The sequence below is a fragment of the Lissotriton vulgaris genome, chromosome 10, assembly GCF_964263255.1.
Source record: "Lissotriton vulgaris chromosome 10, aLisVul1.2, whole genome shotgun sequence".
Lineage (NCBI taxonomy): Eukaryota > Metazoa > Chordata > Amphibia > Caudata > Salamandridae > Lissotriton > Lissotriton vulgaris.
This window is the reverse complement of record NC_141698.1, coordinates 724,855,243-724,875,294: the sequence shown is the minus strand read 5'-3', so window position 1 is coordinate 724,875,294 and position 20,052 is coordinate 724,855,243. Positions and strand designations below refer to the sequence as shown.

At 43.2% G+C, this 20,052-nt stretch overlaps 1 protein-coding gene across 4 annotated transcripts in view; it reads left to right on the top strand.

Moving 5' to 3' along the window:
• Positions 1-2,051: 2,051 nt before the first annotated feature.
• The window catches only part of SVIL (supervillin), an 807,080-nt gene continuing 789,079 nt past the window's right edge, over positions 2,052-20,052 (top strand). For all 4 annotated transcript variants that reach the window (XM_086941586.1, XM_086941584.1, XM_086941578.1 and 1 more), the window contains exon 1: positions 2,052-2,169. The gene's annotated coding sequence lies outside the window, so the exon portion shown is untranslated. The remainder of the gene's footprint in view (positions 2,170-20,052) is intronic.

Sequence of the window (20,052 nt, the reverse complement as noted above, 5' to 3'; positions counted from 1 at the left end):
TCCACCGACAACCACCTTATCTTCAGAAAACTACTCAAGATCTGGCTCTTCCCCACATAAGCACCATACGGAAATAGAAATTTACAGCATATCCCTCTGTATATAAGCATTTGTTTTCACTATAGATATGTACCTATCTTTGTGTATTACTTTATAAAACATGTAAAACTATTATGTTGTTAAGAGAAGAAAAAAATTAAAAAATAATAATAATAATAATATTAATAATAATATTCATCAATAAATAAAAATATTTTTTGGTCTACATGTACATACTTCCATTGTACATCTATGTACCTTCCATGTACTTGGATCTGTGTGTCTGTTAATTTTCTCCTGAAAAGCATATCCAATGCACTACCCTATTTCTCATCCTGTGCCTCTATCAATATATTTAATCTAAATACACTTACTTCTTTTATGTATCTATATACTTTCAATGTACTTATTGATCTATATATTTATCACGTTCTTCTAATTTAGCATTTCCAATGCACTAGCCTTTTTCTCAGCCTATACTACGCTCAATATATCTTCTAGCCCAACCTTTCTGACTCATCTCAAACTTCTTTCGACTACTCCTTCTAATGCACTACCCTATCTCTCATCCTATAGATCTATCAATATATCCTCTACATCCACTCTCTCATTTATCCCAAACCCCATACCACTACTATGATCGCCAAAATAACCTTTTCTAGACTCTCTCCTGCTCTACCCTTCCTTGCATCATCTGACACCTCTTTTTACTCCACCGATCCCCTAAAACAAACATTTCTAAACTCTCCCCTCTGACTCCTTCCCTCCAAAACTCCTTTTTACTCATCCAAAAACCTCTTCCTACTGCTAAGACTTAAAAAAAAATCCTTTCACTCTTTTATCCCTCCACTATCCTTTTTTCAATCAAAATTAACAGACTAATATGTTTCACATCTCAAATTACATATTCCATATTCAAACATACTTATATACTGCCCAAATAACTGAATGACATATCTACTACTCAAATTACTTCATATTTATACTATACTAATTTTCAACACTAACCCTTTATGGGTTCCGGAGTGGCGTGCTACTCGCCAGAAAAGCGCTTCCACACCTATCAGGAGTAACAAGTGCTATATGAATGCAAATCTTTCTTCCCCTTTTATCCATCCGCTATCCTTCTCACTCCAAGTAACAGACTAATATCCACCACTGAAATTACCTCATATTTCACCATATTAATTCACCACTAATTCTTTATAGGCTTCCTGAATAGCGTGCGTCAACAAGCGAGCGATAAATAAATACAAACCTTTGTCCTACTCTATCCTTCTGCTATCATTCCAAATCCAAATAACTGACTAACCTATCCACCACTTAAAATGTACTTCCATGTTTCACTATACTAATTCAACACTAATCCTCTGTGGGTCCCGGAGTAGCGTGCTACCCGCCGAAAAAGCGCTTCGACGTCTCGTCAGGGGTAGTCAGCGCTATATAAATGCAATTACAATACAATACAATACAATGTGTATATTTGTTTGATGAATTCATAAATCTGTTGTTGTTTGTGCTGTTTTTGTAGTTCAAAATCATTAAAATGCTTAGGTCAGGGTTCTGGACTTTTAGTAATGACTCAGTGTGGGTCCTGAGCCTCCAATAACGATTTAGTAGGGGTCTGTGCGTTCCAGTATTGATTAAATGGGGGGTCCAAGGAAGAGAAAAGGTTAACAACCAGTGATCTACATCGTCTTTCTAAGCACCTGGATCTCCCTTTGACATGCATAAATAGAGTGACGTCAATGTTTACGTCCCCCACCACTTCAGGCAGCACAAACTACAACGGCATGCAGAGTGAGCTCAGCACACCTTGCCTGGAGTACCGGCCCTCGGGCGGCTGGTCGAAGTTTTCCGGAGCAACAGGACAGTCTCCTCCCGACAAGTCGCAGGGCGGTGTCTTCACGGCTGGCTCGGCCGCCCTTTTCGGGCGGGTCGTTTTCTTTAGCCAATGGAAGAATTTAGTGGGACGACCAGCTACAAAAGACTCTGAATTAACGCCCCTCGGCCTGTCAATCAGTATAAAACCAGCTTTCTCATTACCTCGATGTGCTTCCATCCATTGACGTGCGGTACTATAGGAAGCAAAGCGGATACAACTGGATTTTTAACATCTTCTGGCGGGAGGTAAGGCCCAATAACGGGAACCTCCCGCCTGATTCGGGAAAGGTTGCCACGGCACTTTCATTACTCTTTTCTGCACGGTGTGAGCACTTTCTACACATTCTGTAAAAGTTTCAAAGGGCAGGAGTTTGGAGGTCGCGGTTTGCTTTAGAAGTAGAGATATTCGAAATAGCATTTTGTTTTTTAAAGAAACAGAAAATGTTTTTACCCAGCAGTTACTCCTGTCTTAAGTCGCTGCTGAGTATTACTCGGTCAAACTAATTTCTGACTAATCCTGCACCTGGAGCGAGCTCTTAACCTGGAGTTTATACAGTTGTCTCACCCCCGCGAGCCTTTTAAACTCCTTTACGGGCGTCAGGCGACGGGTAGTGGAAAGGAAAACATTGGCTTTTGGAGCGAGGCGCTGTGCGTTTCTAGCAGCGAGCTCTTGTTACGGCTCCGGCTGCGGCTCATGCAAACCCCGTTCCTTCTGCGTGGCTCTCCAGCAACAAGTTATTTTAGGCACCCTAAAGCCGGGAAGCGCGTGTGCGGACCAGCTGGGAGTTTTACTTCAGTGCCCATGTCTAATTGCGAACTGAAGGTCCCGAGTCCGTTTTATTTGTGCCTTTATTCATGAGATGGATACCGTTAATTTGGCCAGTGATGCATTTTCTGCTGGCGATGTGCAGGCTGACTTTCCACAGTCCTTGTTCATTTCCTGTACATTGTAGTTGGCATGCTGCCCAGCTCGCCCGTCGTGCATTTGTTGCAGGATGTTGTCGTTTTCTTTTCCTTCTGGCCAAAGGAGGGTTGCAGGCTGGTGACATTCCTTTCCTGCTTTAGATCGCCCCCCCCTTCCTTCCCGGGTCTCCAGGCGAATGGGCTGGATGCAATTGGAGTCAGTTATTTCCCCCCCATATAAACGCCGTATCCCCACTTGTTTTGCGCAGTGTCTCATGACTTTTTGGCGTTTGTCATTTATTGTATTTTTCATGCTTGTAGTTTGAGACTTGAAACTGTAGCAGTGTGTTATTCAAAAATACACTCCAGAGTGAAATGTACGTATTGTCCCTTCACATTGTAGGGGGAGGTTACTATCAGAAGCGGTTTGACAATGTTTATTTTGTTACATCTGCTTGGCGGAGTCACGCTAGTTTACGACGGATGCAGTGCTTGTGGAACGGCGTAGACTCGGGCAAAGGTGAAAAAGGTAACATGCAGTGGCTGTTGGTGTAGTTTACATAACACAAACACGTGGTGGGTGTAATCAATACATTGTGTGCTGGATCAAGCAGGCTGTCAAGTAGCAAGCAACGTACATCGTTGCCACACGACGGCAAGTAAATAGACTGGCTCGTTGCAGTCTATTGATGTCCTGACTATTTTGGCTTACAGTTGTTGGCATGTTTAATTTTTACAAAATCTTTATTGGCTCATTTTGTTTTGACAAATTAGGTTTGCTTAATTGTGTTTATTTTTCTTTTTTTTTCCGTGCCACTAGTGTTTTTTGCTTTGGTGCCATGCTTTTTGAACCCACGTCCTTAGCAGCACGAAATCCAAGTGTAATGCATAAGGAGGTGGCTGCAAACTGACCTTTCTTATATCCAGGATATGCAATTATAAAATGCAGTCCCTTTCTTTGCACCCACTTTGACGTCCTTTTCAGTTTTTAAACTGTGGTGTAATTGAATTGCAAGGTAGTGGGATCTTGTGTTTTGAAATCTTTCTAGTGGGTTGTATTGTGTGAGGAGGGTGGGGGACTTGTATTGTGTCTGAATGATGATCACATCTGATGTTGTTGTAGAATTTGTTCTGGCAATAGGAGGCACAGCCGAAACTAGGAGAGTGCCAGTTTGGTGGGTAGTTAGTACCACCACCCAAATTGCCACTGTCACTGGAATGAAGATGCTAGTTTTGTGTATTGCCTGGTGGTCCATTTGTTACTTGTGTCGGGGAATCTCCTCCTCCCCGCAGGTGCAGCAGTGGTTTCCAGGCAGTGCCAAGAAATTAGCATCCAAAACAGATGTGAGGTTAAGATTGCACTCGCAAAGTTTGGCAGGAGCTTTTTTTTTTTCTTTCTCTCTCTCCTTAATCTGTCACGATTTTTAGGACACATTGACCATTCGAGAGCAAAGTTAGTTTTCTATTACATCTTCCCACTTTGAGACAAGCGTACTATGTTAATTATGTATGTATGTTTTACCCTTATGCCATATTCTACTGGTGTTCACTATTGATTGCATGGTTGTATTGCCTCAAGTCTATTTTGTTTGCCCTCTCGTAGATGGTCAGAGGGAATCGATAATAAAACAGTCCTTATTGGTATGTATACATGACATATAGAAAATAACATAAACTCGGCCAGTATTAGCAATTACTGCCTTGGCTCCTTCATCGGCGAGCTCAGTAACTCTTGGTGTCACTGCGCAATTTCCTTGGTTTAAAGGGCCAATGATTGTGACAAGCATTGTTGGTCCAGTGTGCAAGACACAATTAATTAGTTTGCAAAATCTTTGGACTCTTAATTGCCATCTCCTTGCATAGGTGTGTTTAGCATCAGGGTGTACAACAGATGAATATAAAGTCGCTTATGGGTGGTTTGTGGGTTTTTGTTGTCTTTGGTTTATAGAAAGTTATTTTATGCTAAAAGCACAGCTTCTGCTTGACCTGTAATTTGGCATCTGAAAAGTTGGCAAAGTACCATACATATGTAGAAACACATTTACAATACATTTTGGATGAGTTGCTGGTGCTATTGTGCTACCAATTTCTCATTCTCTCCCGAGACACAAAAATCTGTTGCTGAAGTACTGCTGTTAGCTTATAGATGTCCTCGCCGTGCATACGTGGATATCAAAGGATTCTTTTATTAGTCTTCGAAGCAATACATAGACCCGCACATGACATGATTGTAAGGCTTCCTTACAGAGGTCCACCTATAGATGCTCCAACACCTCTTACAGGAATGTTTTTTTAAATTTTGATTTCACCAGCAAATCTCCACTAGAGGATGCTAGTGGTGAACACCTATCTGATACATGTGAGGGCATAAACAGACCTCGAAGCACAAGAAGGGAAGTGGCACCTAAGGTGGGGGTACTATGTGAGAAGACTGCCTTATGAGCCTAAGAAAGTGCGTTCAACACAAGTCTTTTCTTCCCCAGAAGCCAGTGAAGTCGAGCCAAAATCAGAAAGATATGAAGACCACGATGGTCATGGGAGGCTTCCCTGGCTGCAAAAATTTGAATTAGTTGGAGTTGGAGTTTTTGAATGAGCTTCCACACCCCCACCCACTCGCCAGCCTCGCCCTCGTAGCTGTCCCCCGCATCCAACGAACGACCTTCGGCAGTAGATCCTTCTCCTACCTCGCCGCCAAGACCTGGAACACCCTCCCTAGCCACATACGGCAGACCCAAGACCTTCTCGCTTTCAGAAGGCTCCTCAAGACATGGCTCTTCGAGCAGTAGCAGAATTCCGCCCACCCTCCCCCTAGCACCTTGGGACACTCACGGGTAAGTAGCGCGATTTACAAGAATGCTGATTGATTGGCGTAAGTGTGATTACAGGCAAGTGTCTCCACCCTCCAAGCTGGCGGAACCTTTTCAAAAACATAGTAAAGGTTTTGCGTCAATCAGATGGGAGAGCCTTGCGCCTCCCTTTCACACACACCCCCTTTAGAATTAGAGAAGGGTAGGCAGGGATGTCTAGGAGCCCTTAAGAAGGTAGTGTCCATTGGCCATTTTTTTTTAGTTTGACTGACGCATGTTGGCAAATTAGAAATGCTGGAACCACTGGATTTCCACTCATCTTGATTTATTTTAATCCTGGTTTGTGTCCCTTTCATAGAAATTTAGAGCATTCCAATGATCATTTTAGACTATACTGGACCTCCTCATTTGTCTAGAGAACTATATATACACACAATAGCTCCTGGAGGCTGTTGACCCCACCAAGGTCAGTGGCTTACCTGGGAGAAAAGAGACACCAATGATTAATCATGCCACCATTTGGTGGGTGAGGTGTCTCATCTGAACTTTAATGATCCTGTACAGTAGAGTTCTAGTTCAGGTAGTGATTAGTCCCGATCTTCCTCGTCTGTGGCGAGGATAGTTTTGCATTGGCGGTTGGACATGCGGAAGCTAGATATTAAAACCTCTTATACACTTTTATTCGTTTTTTGATGGTAAAAGAGGGGAAAAAATCTTCTTTTAAAAAAAATCTTTACATTTTTCACTCCTTGATGGTGCTTGCGTTGAGCTCTACCATTCAAGGGTCCAGTGACATTTTATATAAATAAAATATCTCTTCACCATACAGACGCAGATACTTACTCATTAAGTTATTCTTTTAGCCCTAGCAAAATTTGAATAAAATGTATTTTCAAATAATAAAAAGCATGCTATCTTTTTTGCTTTGTGGGTCATGCAGAAGCTTAATCATAACTGCACTGTAAAAAGTACCCAACTCAAAAATAAAATACAAATAAAAAGTAACTTGTGGAATGTAGTACTGCAGCCTGTGTAACATTTGAACAAACGAGACCAATGAACATTTTCATTCTTATTTTGCTGGCATTTTTGTATTTGGCTGGTACTCGGCCTGACTCCATACATCTAGCGGGAAATGGCAATCCACCTGTATTATGGTACAAAGAAGAGCCAAGTCTCTCAAACTTCTAGTACCTGGGGTAAATTACTGTCTTGGAGAATCTGTTGCTCATAAACATGTCTACTGAAGACCCTGAATCCTACTCCGGATAATACTTGGACTGTGAGGATACCGAAAGCCGTTACAGCACATCCGAACGCGGGCTACGGCAGGTTTACTCAATGCTCAAATGCATAGCAGAAAAATGCCCTAATAAATTTAGTTGTAAATTATAAAGCAGATCTGTGGCAGTCAAGAGACAGTGCACCCAGAAATAACTTCATGACTGCAGTGGCTGTGGAAAAGACCCACATGTTGGGACAGGTTGAGTGGGAGATCCAATAGTATGCTGGTGAAAGCTCAATGACAAACTGTGTAAATAGGAGAGAACAACACAGGGTCGTGGCTCTGACCCAGTAAGGCTAAGCCCAATGTAACAAAAGAACAACACAACTGCCAATACTGGACTTCACTTTCTACTGTTTATACTGACCTTTATGAATGAAACATACCGGTCCGTTTTTTTGAATTTACGTCACTTGGTTTATTATTTCATTTTCTTAAAAGTGAAACCATATTACTTCATAAAGATATCACTCATTTTTTTGTGCATGTACAAACCATTATAAGACAACATATTTCAATACAACATAGTTTAAATATACATTGAATTCACAAATTATCAACACATCCACCAAACATTCAAAACATCCATTCATACCTCACTCATAAATGCAAAAAATAAACCACATAAAACATTATTTTGAGCCTAATGTCGAAAGAAGGGGTTATATGTCCATGTAGATGGTATTATGTTTTGTTATTTTGTCAAAAACAGTCTTAATTGGGATTAATCACTTGGAAACACAGCCTTATTATCAAAACCACAAATTCCCTTGTTAATCTGACACTAGGCACCAAAAACTGGTCGACGTGTTTCGAACCCCCAATTGCGGGGTTCTCCTCAGGACCAACAATCTTATTGTGGTAGGATACAATCCTTTTATAAAGATAAAGTTGACACAGGTCACACTAGATACTTTTAGGTGTGTGGATATAACTTCAAATGGGGCACATCACGGGTTAGTTGCCCGTTGTCTGTATCAAGCACCACGAATTTATCTCAAGTTAGGGGGTATTAAGAATTAAACCCCAGGCTTGATTGCTTGCAGCGCTGCACCAACGTTCTCAGCCTCGGCACGTCGCTCGTCTAACGTTCAGTCAGGAAGTGTGTGGAACCGCCAAACTGTGAAAATAGTCATCTATTCAGTAGATTGTCGAATGTCACTATCTAACAGTCATAAATTGGTTACTCAAAAGGCAAGGGCATGTCATAGATGTAGCTTGTTGACTTATTGCCGCTGTGTTAGGGTGAAGTTGTTTGAACCTTGGCAATTCCAAACTAAAAAAAAAAAGCAGAAGTGTGGCAAACTGGTGTGAGGCAACAAGGGACGCTAGGACTTGTGGCCTGGGAAACATCTGACCGGCAGGAGTATCCTACAGACCTGGTGGTTTCCAGAGTTGTGTAGCTGTAATTTTACACATACCCATAAAAAAGCGTCTCTGTATTCAGCCAGGAGACCTCTGAAAGTGTCTGTGGTGCATTGATTTCTCTGCCTAGCCTTTAGAGAATGGCACAAGTTGGATTTTATCTCCTGAGCACTGGTCTGTATGGCACTCTGAAGTCGGAGACTCAAGTGTGCTTACTGTTCTGTTGGAGGCCGGGTGCCAGTGAATTCCTAGAGATCAGTCGCTGGCAGACATGCCCATCTAAGAATGTTTTTTGCTGCATGAGTGTAGAGGATGATGGGTGCTTGGCCTGGGTGGGTCGATAGCTAGTGGGGCTTTGGACCCTCCGCTCTGCCTCAACAGTCACATCTACTCTTCCTCGCCACAATAAAGAACTCGTCTGGCTCTGTCTCCCATGTCCTGAGGGTTTTTTAATTGGAGCCTAGCTGTGCGGAGCGCTCTCACCAGTTTTCAGCTGGTTATGTGACTGTACCCATTAGCCTTGTGGTTGTGTGATGAGGCATCAAACTGTCACACAGCGGCACTGTGTGGGTTGGCTGGCCTGCACCAGTTTAGTGACACTAGTGTGTGGCACAGGTGCCCCAGGACTGTCTCCTACCAAATGGGATATGGTACAAGAAGAGAAATCTCACCACAGTAAAGGTTTTTTTTTTTTTTTGAATGGACAGGGGTATATGGAAGTATGTGTAGCCTGGCTTATAGTACATGCATCACCGCCTATAATATCGTCTCCATTAAGACATTGGCAAACAAGCGGTGCTTGAACTGGTCCAGCAATCTACTATCAAACCAATAATGCAAACGGGATTCCTGTGGCCAGAGTTGGGATATCCCGCAAGTTTGATCGTACTGAAATGAGACCTGGTGGAGAAGATTTGAAGGGCAGATTTTTTGGAGATTAATTCATAATTGTTTCAAAGATACACAGGGACAGAAGGACTGAAGAGACTGCTGGAGAGTTGTCCACCAGACTGTTGAAGACTAAAGCAGTGGAGCGGCGATCTCCCAATTTCAGCAAAACACCTACTTTCCTGACCCAATTACCCTTTCTTTCGAGGGTTGGGGAAATGGCTGTACCCACATGAGTTGTTAAAAGGCTTCCTGTGAATTAAACACTGTTATCGAAGAGCTCACCATTAAAGGCCGAGCTGTGGCTGTTCAGACTTTGCCAAGGGATGAAGTCTGGCTGCTCCAGGAGACTTTTTTAAGATGACCATACCTAAATGACCCTAGACAGTGAACCAACTAAATGTTTAATGATAAGGTCTTTTTAGTTTCATTAGGCACCCAAGAGGAGATCTTAAATTTAAGTCCCGGAATGCAGAGCTATATCAAGGATGGGTGGTGGAGGAGAGACTGGATAAGAAGTCTTCAAGCCTTATTTGAAAGTAGAGGATCAAAATACCTACATTCAAAAACCTCTCCAGCAGCGTTAAATGAAGCATGGGCCTAGTTTCCATTGTAAGCCTTTTGTCAGGGCAAGAGAGAAAACCATTCGATATAGGAAATCCTTTGTTTTGAGGGTGAAAGTCAGCAGGTCTTAAGTCGTCTGACACTGGCTTTAGAGGACTGGAAAAGAAAGGAAGCCGCAAATCTTTGTGGACCAAGTATCTAGAACAGTGTTGAAAACTAGGCCACTGACTGGATAAAATTAGAAATTAATTATAAAATGTTTATTAAATATTTGTATTTTTTTATTTGATTTTTTAAAAATCTTTTTCTTCGGGAAAATTTAAATTAATTTTGTTCCGGAACCATCTCCGAATTCCCATCAACGGACTAATGGCTATAACCATACTTCCACTCTTTTTCAGAGCATGTGTCTGATAGCGGCAGGCTAAGAAGCTGTCATTCTTATGAATTCTTCGCACAGACCAATGCTATGGTGTGCATCCGTGCTCTGTTACTTCTCAACTTTATATCTGCAAGGCCCTCGACAAATCCCATCAGTAGGATTGTTGTAGTGTATTATCTGTGATCTAACCCATCACCCTGACATAGTTTGAATATTTAAAGTTTTGAATTGTCATAAAGTTGGTCCTGAGTTAGAATTGAGTGTATACTTCAACACACTTTTCAAACCTCTTGGGAAGAAGGATCTGACACCTGCAGAGGGGACATGGATTATTGCGCAGAAGTAACTGACTCCATTTTATATGAGCCTGGACCTCAGTTGAACTATTACTTGATTTATGTCTACTACTAACTGATTGATCCTCCTGTTGAGGATACTTTGTAATTTTGAATGAGTAAATAGTCGAGTTAAGAGGAAAGTGTCATTGCTCCAGTATGGTCTAAGTGCATATAGCACTCTTACAGGAAACCATTATCGATGATCTTGTGCATATCAACAGTATGTTTGCTGCATTGTCTTTAAAAATATATAAATGATACCCATTTCCTCAAGATTTGAGTGCTCGTTTCGAGTGTGGAAACTCGAATGCGAAAGGTACTATGGCTTATTTTATCATGATTATTTTGTTGGCATTACCCATTGGCGTACCATGGATGGAATTGATGATTTGTCCCAGGTGCAAAATAGCATGAGTGCATCACATACTGGCCGGGTCATATGTATTTTAAAGGTCAGAATATCAAAAGTTTGGTTTTAAAATCAGTCTAGTGTTCCCAGTCATGGCTGGGTTTCTTTTTTCTCTCCCTTTTTTATTTTTTTTTACATTTAAAAATCCAAAAACAAAAGACAATCCCTGAAGGAATTTAGATCCATTGACTTGGGAGAATGTGATGTTTGTGACACATGAAAGATGAGAAGCACTAGTGCTGCTGCAGCACACGGTAACCCTTCTTGACTGACTTTCCTTACCACATTGTCCAAGTGCCAATAATCTAGGCATTATTGTAGACTCCTCTTTGTCATTAAAGTCACAAATAAATAGAACCGTCGCAACTTGCTTTGGGTCGCTAAGGACTCTTAGGAAGATCTTTCCTTTTCTCTCCCTTTCAGCTCGGAAACAGGCAGTGGTTGCCTTTGTGGTATCTAGGTTGGATTATTGCAATGCCCTTTATTTAGGAATAAATGGGGGACTTCTGCGTCGACTCCAACTAGTGCAGAATGTATCTGCTAGGCTGGTGATGGGTCTCCCTAAATTTCATGCCATTTCATCCACCATTAAGAGCCTTCACTGGCTCCCGCTGGATAGAAGAATTGTGTTTAACCCCTTCGATGCTCATGACGAGCTCAGCTAGTCATGAGGTACACCTCTCGTGTGCTCATGACGAGCTGAACTCGTCATGTAAAAGGGGATTCAGCAAATATCAGCACAGGTGGGGGATCAGCTTAGCACCCAATGTGTTAAAACACTGTGTATGGTACACAAGGCCTTGCACAATAAGGGTGCTGAAGGCATTAATAAACTGTTTCACTGCTATATTCCGAGCAGGAACTATAGATCTGCTGCTAGGAATCGGGTAACAGTTGCTAGGTTCAGGAAAGCCAAATGGGGGGGGGGGGGGGGGAGCTTTTTCGCTGTTCGGCGTCAATTTGTGGAATTTGCTTCCTCTCTCAATCTCTAATTTGGAACTACATTCTGCCTTTAGGAAATCTTTGAAGACCTGGCTTTTCTCTTGCTCCAGTCCTCATCTCCCTTAAACCTTGAGCTTTAGTAATCTGTGAACTTTGATATATTGACCCTGTCTGCAGCGCCTTGAGGCCTTCGGGCTAAGTTCGCGCTTTAAAAGTTTTATATTTATTCATTCATTCATTCATGTAACATCTAGAAATGGCTTTGTAGACCTATACTTGCAATTTAATATAAAGTTGATTGTCGCAGAAAGCATGGTCACTAGTTGAAGAGAGAGTATTTAAATGGCAGGATGATTTGCATAGTACCTGAGGCAGCCAGACTAGTTTGGCGAAGACACTGCACAAAGGTTAAAGTGAGTGAATATTCAAAACCATTTAACAATGGATGCTGGGGAAGTAAACCTCTCTAGACACCATAAGGTATTTGCAGTGAAAGCATGTAGACTGTTGTGCATGTATGCAATAAAAGCCCAGCACTCTTTAGTAGCTAAAACGCTCCTTTGTGGGCTGGTAAAGGGGTATTTCTTTGCCATAAATGGACAGAATAAGGCTTCATCCTGGCATGAAATATTGAATGTTTTATCAGAGTGCCAAGAAAATAGTCAAATAATTCATTATCAGAGTGCCAAGAAAATGGTCAAATAATTCATTCAAGGAATCCAGATTTATTGCAGGGATTCTGAGGATAACCAGTCTATCTTGCACCTATTGCAGTTGCGCAGTTTGGAAACCCGACGTTCATGCCTTCTCTCGTGTGGTGTTTCAGGCATTTGATGGGTTTCGAACGGCATTGCTTTCTGGAAGCCCGCAAAAGTAAAACAAATCCTCCCGACTTTCAGATAGGTAGATACGCTCCATGATGAGTACTGCTCAAGTGTTTTTGAATCGGTGTGCACCGGGCAGTGAGTAGAATTTCTGTGTCCACTTAATTTGCTTTGGCTAAAGATGGACCCTTATTGCCCTCTGTCTGGATAGAAAATGTCCTGGGCAGGAAAGACAACGTAGTAAGTTAATTGATGGCATTGACTTACTAACTTTGCTCTACTTGAAGTAAGTTATAAATGGAGCTGCTTGGCCAAGGTCTACCTTTACTCATGTAGAATATGTAAGCTGATAATCTGATGGTGAAAATAATACCTCAAACTTTTCCTTTTGAAGAGGCCAATTCTTTAAACGTTGTGCTCAACGTCAACTGCTGTACTGTATTCATAGGCTCACATTTGGCAGAATTTTACCCTTTGAAAGTGGTATTTGTAAATACGGAAATTATGCCAATAAGGTGGCGTTTCCAAAACAAGACCCTTTAGTTGGGGACAAGCATCGGTGAATACCTAAAACTAGTTTGCCAGTATTTGTGTGCCCCAGGTAGGTAGTCCCTCCACACCTCCATCACCCAAAACCACTGAATTTAATTCCTGTCGGACGCACAACTGGGTGTATTTCATGGGTTGTAATTGGAGAGGCCTGTATCTATTCTTTTTAGGGGCAGAAGGGAAAGCTTCTTTAAGTGGAGATTATTTGTACATACTGGGACTTAGTTTTGCCTTTACCATGTGCTATGAATCCCAGCGTGGAAATTGCTGATGCAATTTAATTTGCTAATTTATTAGGATCAATATTACAGGCTTACCTTTCTCTGTTCAAGTGTTGTCCTTTATTTCAAAGGACGTAGAACAATTATTTTCATTTTTTGGTATAAATATTATGTGGCTCTCTGTTTTTGTTTCTTCAACAGAAGATTATTATTATTTTTTTTTTTTTACTGTTCATACATTGTATATAAATATATATTTTCAGGCAATAAAAGGACAACCGAATATCATGGACCAATTGTATTTTGTTGATTATGCACTTGGTAAAGCAAAGTGTTTTAGTAATGCAGCTGTTACCAGGACTCGTCACAGTACCGTAACTTTCAGTATGGCGGTCTGCATTTTAATTCAATGCCATTTAACAATAAAAATCCATCTCCATTGTGTGAATTAATTTGATTACTTATACTTTTAGTATTTACCTGAATGTACTTAGAATTTAGGTTTTAATAAAATGGTGCTCTGCAGCGCATACTAGAAATCCATAACCACGCCTGGAGAGTTTTTATGTTTTATATTCATGCCGTGGAGCTTAAATACAGGTATTCACTTCTTTCCATTACCATAGTCGCATGTGACATATGGTCCCACCTCCTGCTAGAAGGTGTGCCATTTAAATGACCAAATGTTCAGTTTGTACTCTGGCCATGTCTACCTGCAGTCATGTCTTTTTGGAAGTATGGATCTAGTTTCGTATCATTGACCAAACAAATCCAGCATCTTCTCTGAACTTTTAACTACTTGGTGCTCTCTCGCACACCCGTAAAGTTTAGTATGGTAATGAAGTATGGGACATGCGCACAAGATTACACTGTCTATATTGGAGAATAATTTAAAAAACAAGAGACAGATTTTTTTCTTAGCTTAGGGAGGCAGGTAGCCTGGGGCTACCAAGCTTTGATCCATGAGGAATCTTGTACTTCAGTGAACGGAAGTGGACCTACCGGAGCATTTCTCCAATCATTTTATGCTAGTTCTAACTATAGTCGTCATAATCTCATATTTTCTCTGAGCTACCTCATAAACATGTATTTGTCTTGTATCCTGGGGTCAATCTAGTTCTGCAAAAGCGCATTTGATGTTTAGAATAGTCAAAGTAATCTTGTTCCACTTTCCTCTACTGGCTGTAAACTACCATTGCTTAGAAGGGTTTGTTGTCACCATTTTGGTCTTGTTGACCATCATTCCTTTATGCATGTTGATTAACTCAATCTGAAATCTTTATAGTTGCGTCTTAATTAAGTCTACTTCGAAACTCTATGCATGTGTCGCATGATTCAATGTAATTCACCCAAAGTAGGTGCATTTTGTCTTAACTTTCTTTGACAATATTCTGTGAAGCAAGCAGTTTGCCCTTTTAGCAAATTAGATTGTTCTAAAACCCTATTATCTTATTCGAATTACTTCAAATTTGGTCAAGTTTGCCACTGCACTCCAAGTAATACTAGGGCACTGATCAGTCTAGCAGCAAGCTCTTCCTATTTTTATTTTTTCTCAACAGCTTGTGCTTTTTCATGTTCCACTTGATTGTGGCTGAGTTAGGAGTGTGGGCAGTAGGTGTCTTCATCAACCCGGCATTGGAGGACTGCAGGGCTTTGAGTTGGGTAGCTTGGTAGTCCAGTGCTGCATGGCAGATTCTCAAACCTCAGTCGAAGTTCTTGCTACAGAATCGCGTAAGCTTCCCATACACACCATGGAACATTTAGGAGTGTCGCCCATCATTGGCTAGCAAGTATGTGCAGTTGGCTGCCCGTAAATGATCCTATATTGTACACCAGAGAAACTCTTTAAGATCCATCCCTTTAGTCGTGTTTCCTCTCGTGTCTACTCGCAGAGCCTTCTGCAGTTCAAAAAGAAGCAGCTGCTGTGCATGTGGCCGACCCACGGTCAGCTGTCGTGTCGTTGCGCTGGGTATAAACTTGGAGTATAATTTTGGATAGTATTGCACTTGATTCTCCATGGAGCAAGCATTCTCCAGCTGTTCGACATATTCTGTCTGAGCCGGCCAACACTTCTGGCCAATAACCATACACCGTTTTACTTGTGCTTGGTAACAGACGTGGACTTGTTTTGTGACTTACGGCATTTTTGACAGCCGTGACCACATACTTTCTTAGTCTGCTGTTACACAAGGTAAGTCAGTACGGAATTTATACTTCTTAACCTCCATAAAAGATTTTATGAAGCCGCTCTTTTGTTGTTGTTGTTGTCCTCAGCCTTGTTATATTTGATAACTGCGCCACAATGACGTAATTTCTGTAGCAGTAATCTTTGTCATCGTTTTAAGAAACTTGACCCAACTGCCAAACGAGTTACTGTGACTTGGATCTCTGGAAGAGCCCATGTAAACCCATAGCAGATGCATATTCTACCGAATTAGACGTTTTTATGAAAAACAATACTGTTTTGGCAATATGTTTTCGTGTTCTGCCAGAGGCAGTTGATGAAAGGAAAATGTTGATGCTCTCACACACTTTGTCACATTCTCGGTTACAAAGGGCAAATTTACAGCAATAGCCTATTCCACTCTGTGGTGTCAGTCGCGTGCTGTATGTCCGCGTGTCTGATAAATGTGGATTAGTTGGATTGGATTAATTTGTACTTGTTGATGGACAAACCGCTTACAGCATAAGTGGGACTTCTGTTTTACACAATCTCTTTTCGGTGGGCTCCCATTTTCTGCTCAGATTTATAATCTTCCCCTGCCCCTCCCCCCCCCCTCCCCTCCGCCCCCCCCCCCTTTCCCTCCCATTGATGCGTTGGAGCATTTTGTTGCCGTTCATCTGTGGAGAGCAAGACCTGCATTGTACCCACAAATCAATTTAATGAATTACTGTATTGTCTGTAGTGATTGCGAGAGGGAGTCTCATGAAAAGTAATCTTGCGGTCATGCAAAGCTTCACATTAGTTATCCTGAATTGGCTGCATTGTTTAGATCTAGTTCTGAAAATATGTTCAATGGCGGGCAGGAGGGGATGGAGAATGGATAGTATTTTCAAATGACGTTCAAAACATGCAGTCACCATTGTAACACAGCTTATTGATGTTGATGGAGTTGGGTCATTTAGTCAGTCTTAATTGCCACCCCTCAGTCTACAAAACCTATGTAAAGAAAAATGGACCCATGTGTTCATGTTCTTTGTTTTCTTTTGCCTTTAAAAAAATACAGTATATTTTCAGTTAAGGATGTGTAAAATGAGTGAGTGAGTTAAAATTTGTAAAGCGCAACTTAGCCCATAGGCATCAAGGCGCATCGAGATGGTACCGCTGTTTGAGATGTAAAGACATGTGCCAACTACAGGTAAGCTTCTGTGAAGAGCCAGGTCTTTAAGGCTTTGCGGAAGAGCGTGAGGGATGTCTGGCCCTTGAGCTCAGCTGGAAGCATGTTCCACAATCTGGGGGCAAGGGAGAAGAAGGCCTCCCCTCCCCATCTGGCTTTGGCAGTTCGAGGAACAGACAAAAGGTTCTTGTTGGTAGAACAAAGAGCCCTGCCAGGAGCATAGGAGGACACAAGAGACCTAATGTCTTTGGCTCCAGACCCTTGCAAAGCACAGTGGCTAAGGCATAGGACCTTAAAGTTTATCCTGGCCTGCACAGGGAGCCAATGCAGATTTTTTCTAATTGAGGAGCTAGATGACCGTCTAGGGGCATCCACCACAAACCTGGTTGCTACATTATGCACTATTTGTAGGCGTTGAACTAATCTTTTATTTATGCCTAGATATAGTGCGTTGCAGTAATCAAGCCTCTAGGAGATGAGAGCCACCGTAATCTGTTTCCGGGCTTCAGGGGAGAGGTAGTGCGTGATCTTTCTCAAAATTCTTAGAACACCACAACAGGTAGAAACTGTCCTACTGACTTGTTTGTCAAAGGAGAGAGTGGTGTCAAGAATTAAGCCCAAATTGCGGGCGGTTTGAGACTGCGTGGGACAGGTTCCAAGGGCCGTAGGCACCAGTCCATTGACCGGACCTCCGATTTACCTCGGAAGATGAGTACTTCAGTTTTTTCCCCATTTAATTTCAGGAAGTTCTTAATCATCCAGCGCCCAACTGCTTCCATGCAATTCCTGAAATTAAGGGCTGTGATGTCCACTGATTGAGAGAGAGAGATACCATAATCTGGGTGTCGTCAGCGTACAACAGTACTTCCAACCCGAACGATCTTACTAGCCTGGCAAGTGGGGCCACATAGATGTTAGTGTGGGGCTCAAGGACGAGCCCTGAGGGACCCCACACTGCACAGGCTTAACGGGGGAGAGGAAGTCACCCAGCTTTACCCTTTGTTTACGCTGGTTGAGTAAAGACGTCAGGAGGCTCAATGCAGGTCCCTCCACTCCCATCTCACTAAGGCGGGTAGCCAGAATGGTGGGGGACAGGGTGTCAAAGGCGGCTGTAAGGTCGAGCAGGACCAGAAGGGTGGTCTGGCCACTGTTGACCTTAGCTCGAATGTTATTGATCACCACTGTAAGGGCGGACTCCGTGCTATGCACCTTCCGGAAGCCGTGCTGAGGGGTCAAGCAGGCTGGAATTATCCAGGGAGGTGCTCAGATGATGATTAAGGTGGGCCTCGAGCATCTTAGCGGGAGCAGGAAGCAGGGAAATTGGGCGAAAGTTTTTCAAGATCGCAGGGTCTAGAGTAGCCTTCTTCAAGCAGGGAAGACACCTTGTGGAGATTGCCATATTCATCGCCTCCAAAAGAGGTGGCAGCAAAACCTCTCTACGCTCCTTAAGAATCTTTAGTATTCCTTTTTATTGAGAGAAAAGACAACACAAGCGATACAACGGCTCGCGTTTGAAGTGGCACGGGCCCATCAGTGACAATACATGTATGCAGGCAAATCTGTAACAAGCTACTTACATTTGCGTTTATACACAGCAAGCCGCCTACAACCCAATTGGGCCGGCCGCGTAGTAAGAGTCAGGAGCCATCTTTGGTTGTATTATGTCAGAGAACAGAAGAAAAACAAGCCCCCCTCCCAACACCACCCGCCCCTCCTTGTCCATCGAGTAAGCAAACAGAAGGAGGCCAACACCACTACAAGGGGTTTCCTGGAGAATGCCTCACTTCCGGGCTTTCATCTTATGTGACGGTTTGTTAGGGTCTGCAAGTGGGGTATCTGCCAGTCACAACAATCGTAGGTAGCAGGGGCAGCTCAGCTCCCTGAACTCCGTGAGTAGGGTCAGGAACGGCCGCCAGAGTTCCGCAAACTCAGCGCCCTTCGCCAACGATAATTTCTCCATACCTAATACCATCCAGAGCCTATGTAACCACCCAAGCTGCAGGAGGGGGGTTGAGTGTCCCTCAAATGTGCCACAATGTTCTGTATAGCTGCCCCCAGCGCAATTGCTATAAGTCTCCCCCTCATGGACTTCAGGGGGTACATCAAGGAGTTAGGGAGGCCAAGCAGCACATAGGCGGGTAAGTTGTGTCTAGGTACATATCTATTAAATCTAGGATCGAGGCCCAGTAGGGTTGTAAGCGTTCACAGCTCCACAGTAAGTGTTCTAATGTGCCGAGCTCCCCACACTCCCTCCAGCAATGGTCACTAGCTCGGGGGTCCCAGCGGTGCAGGCGTTCAGGTGTGTGATGCCAATAAGTGGCCACCTTGGTCAGTGTTGCGGTGAGGCCCATGTGGTAGGCTGAGTGCCTGGCTCTGTGGTATATGCCCTCCCCCTCCTTGCGTGTGAGTTCTCTCTCCAGGTCTCTCTCCCATCGGGCCCTCCCAGCATTGTATGAATGGATGTTGGTGAGAAGTAGGTGTTGGTACAGGTCAGAGCAGTTTTTTGTCGGAGGTACGCGTCAGCAGCCATTTTTCGTACGGTGTAAGGGACGCTGCGTGCCAGGTTTAATTGACGGATGTAGGACCCAGTGATGGACCTGCAGGTAGGGCAGGCGGTCCTCCTCCGGTATGCCGTAATCCTCTTTCACCTTCTGGAAGGGAAGGATACCGTTGAGGTCGAACATGTGTCCCACATCTCTGCAGGGCGTCGTCCTCCAGATCACAAACACCCGAGGGTCAAGGCCAGGGGAGAAATCTGGATTGCCAAAGATTGGTGTCATTGGGGAGGGAAATGAGGTGAGACCCTGCCGTATTGCTGAATTGTCCCATGTGTTCAGGACTGTGCTCGTGATCTGCGACGCATAGAGATTGGGTGGCCTGTGGCGGCGCGGTAAGAACGGGACGCCCTGAAGTGGCCTGCCCGCCACCGCCTGGTCTTGGAAGAGCCAATGTTTACTAGACTCCAGCTGGTGCCACTCCACGAGCGTGCGTAGTTGGGCAGCCTGAAAATATAAAGTGAGGTCAGGTATGCCTACTCCGCCATATGCAGGAGGGAGTGTAGCAATCAAATGTTTAAAGCGTGGGCGGCGGCCATTCCAATAATAGCGAGCTAAGTCTGACTGTTTTTTGGAGCCCTCCTACTGGAGGGCGCAGGGGAAGAGTTTGGAAGACATAAAGAATCTGTGGCAGCAAGGTCATTTTGGTGGCTGCTATGCGGCCCAGCCAGGAAAGTGTGAGGTGTTTCCATCTCCTAAGTTCCTCGTTAAGACGTGAGCTGAGCCTCGTGTAGTTAGCGTCTGCCGTAGCTCGCACAG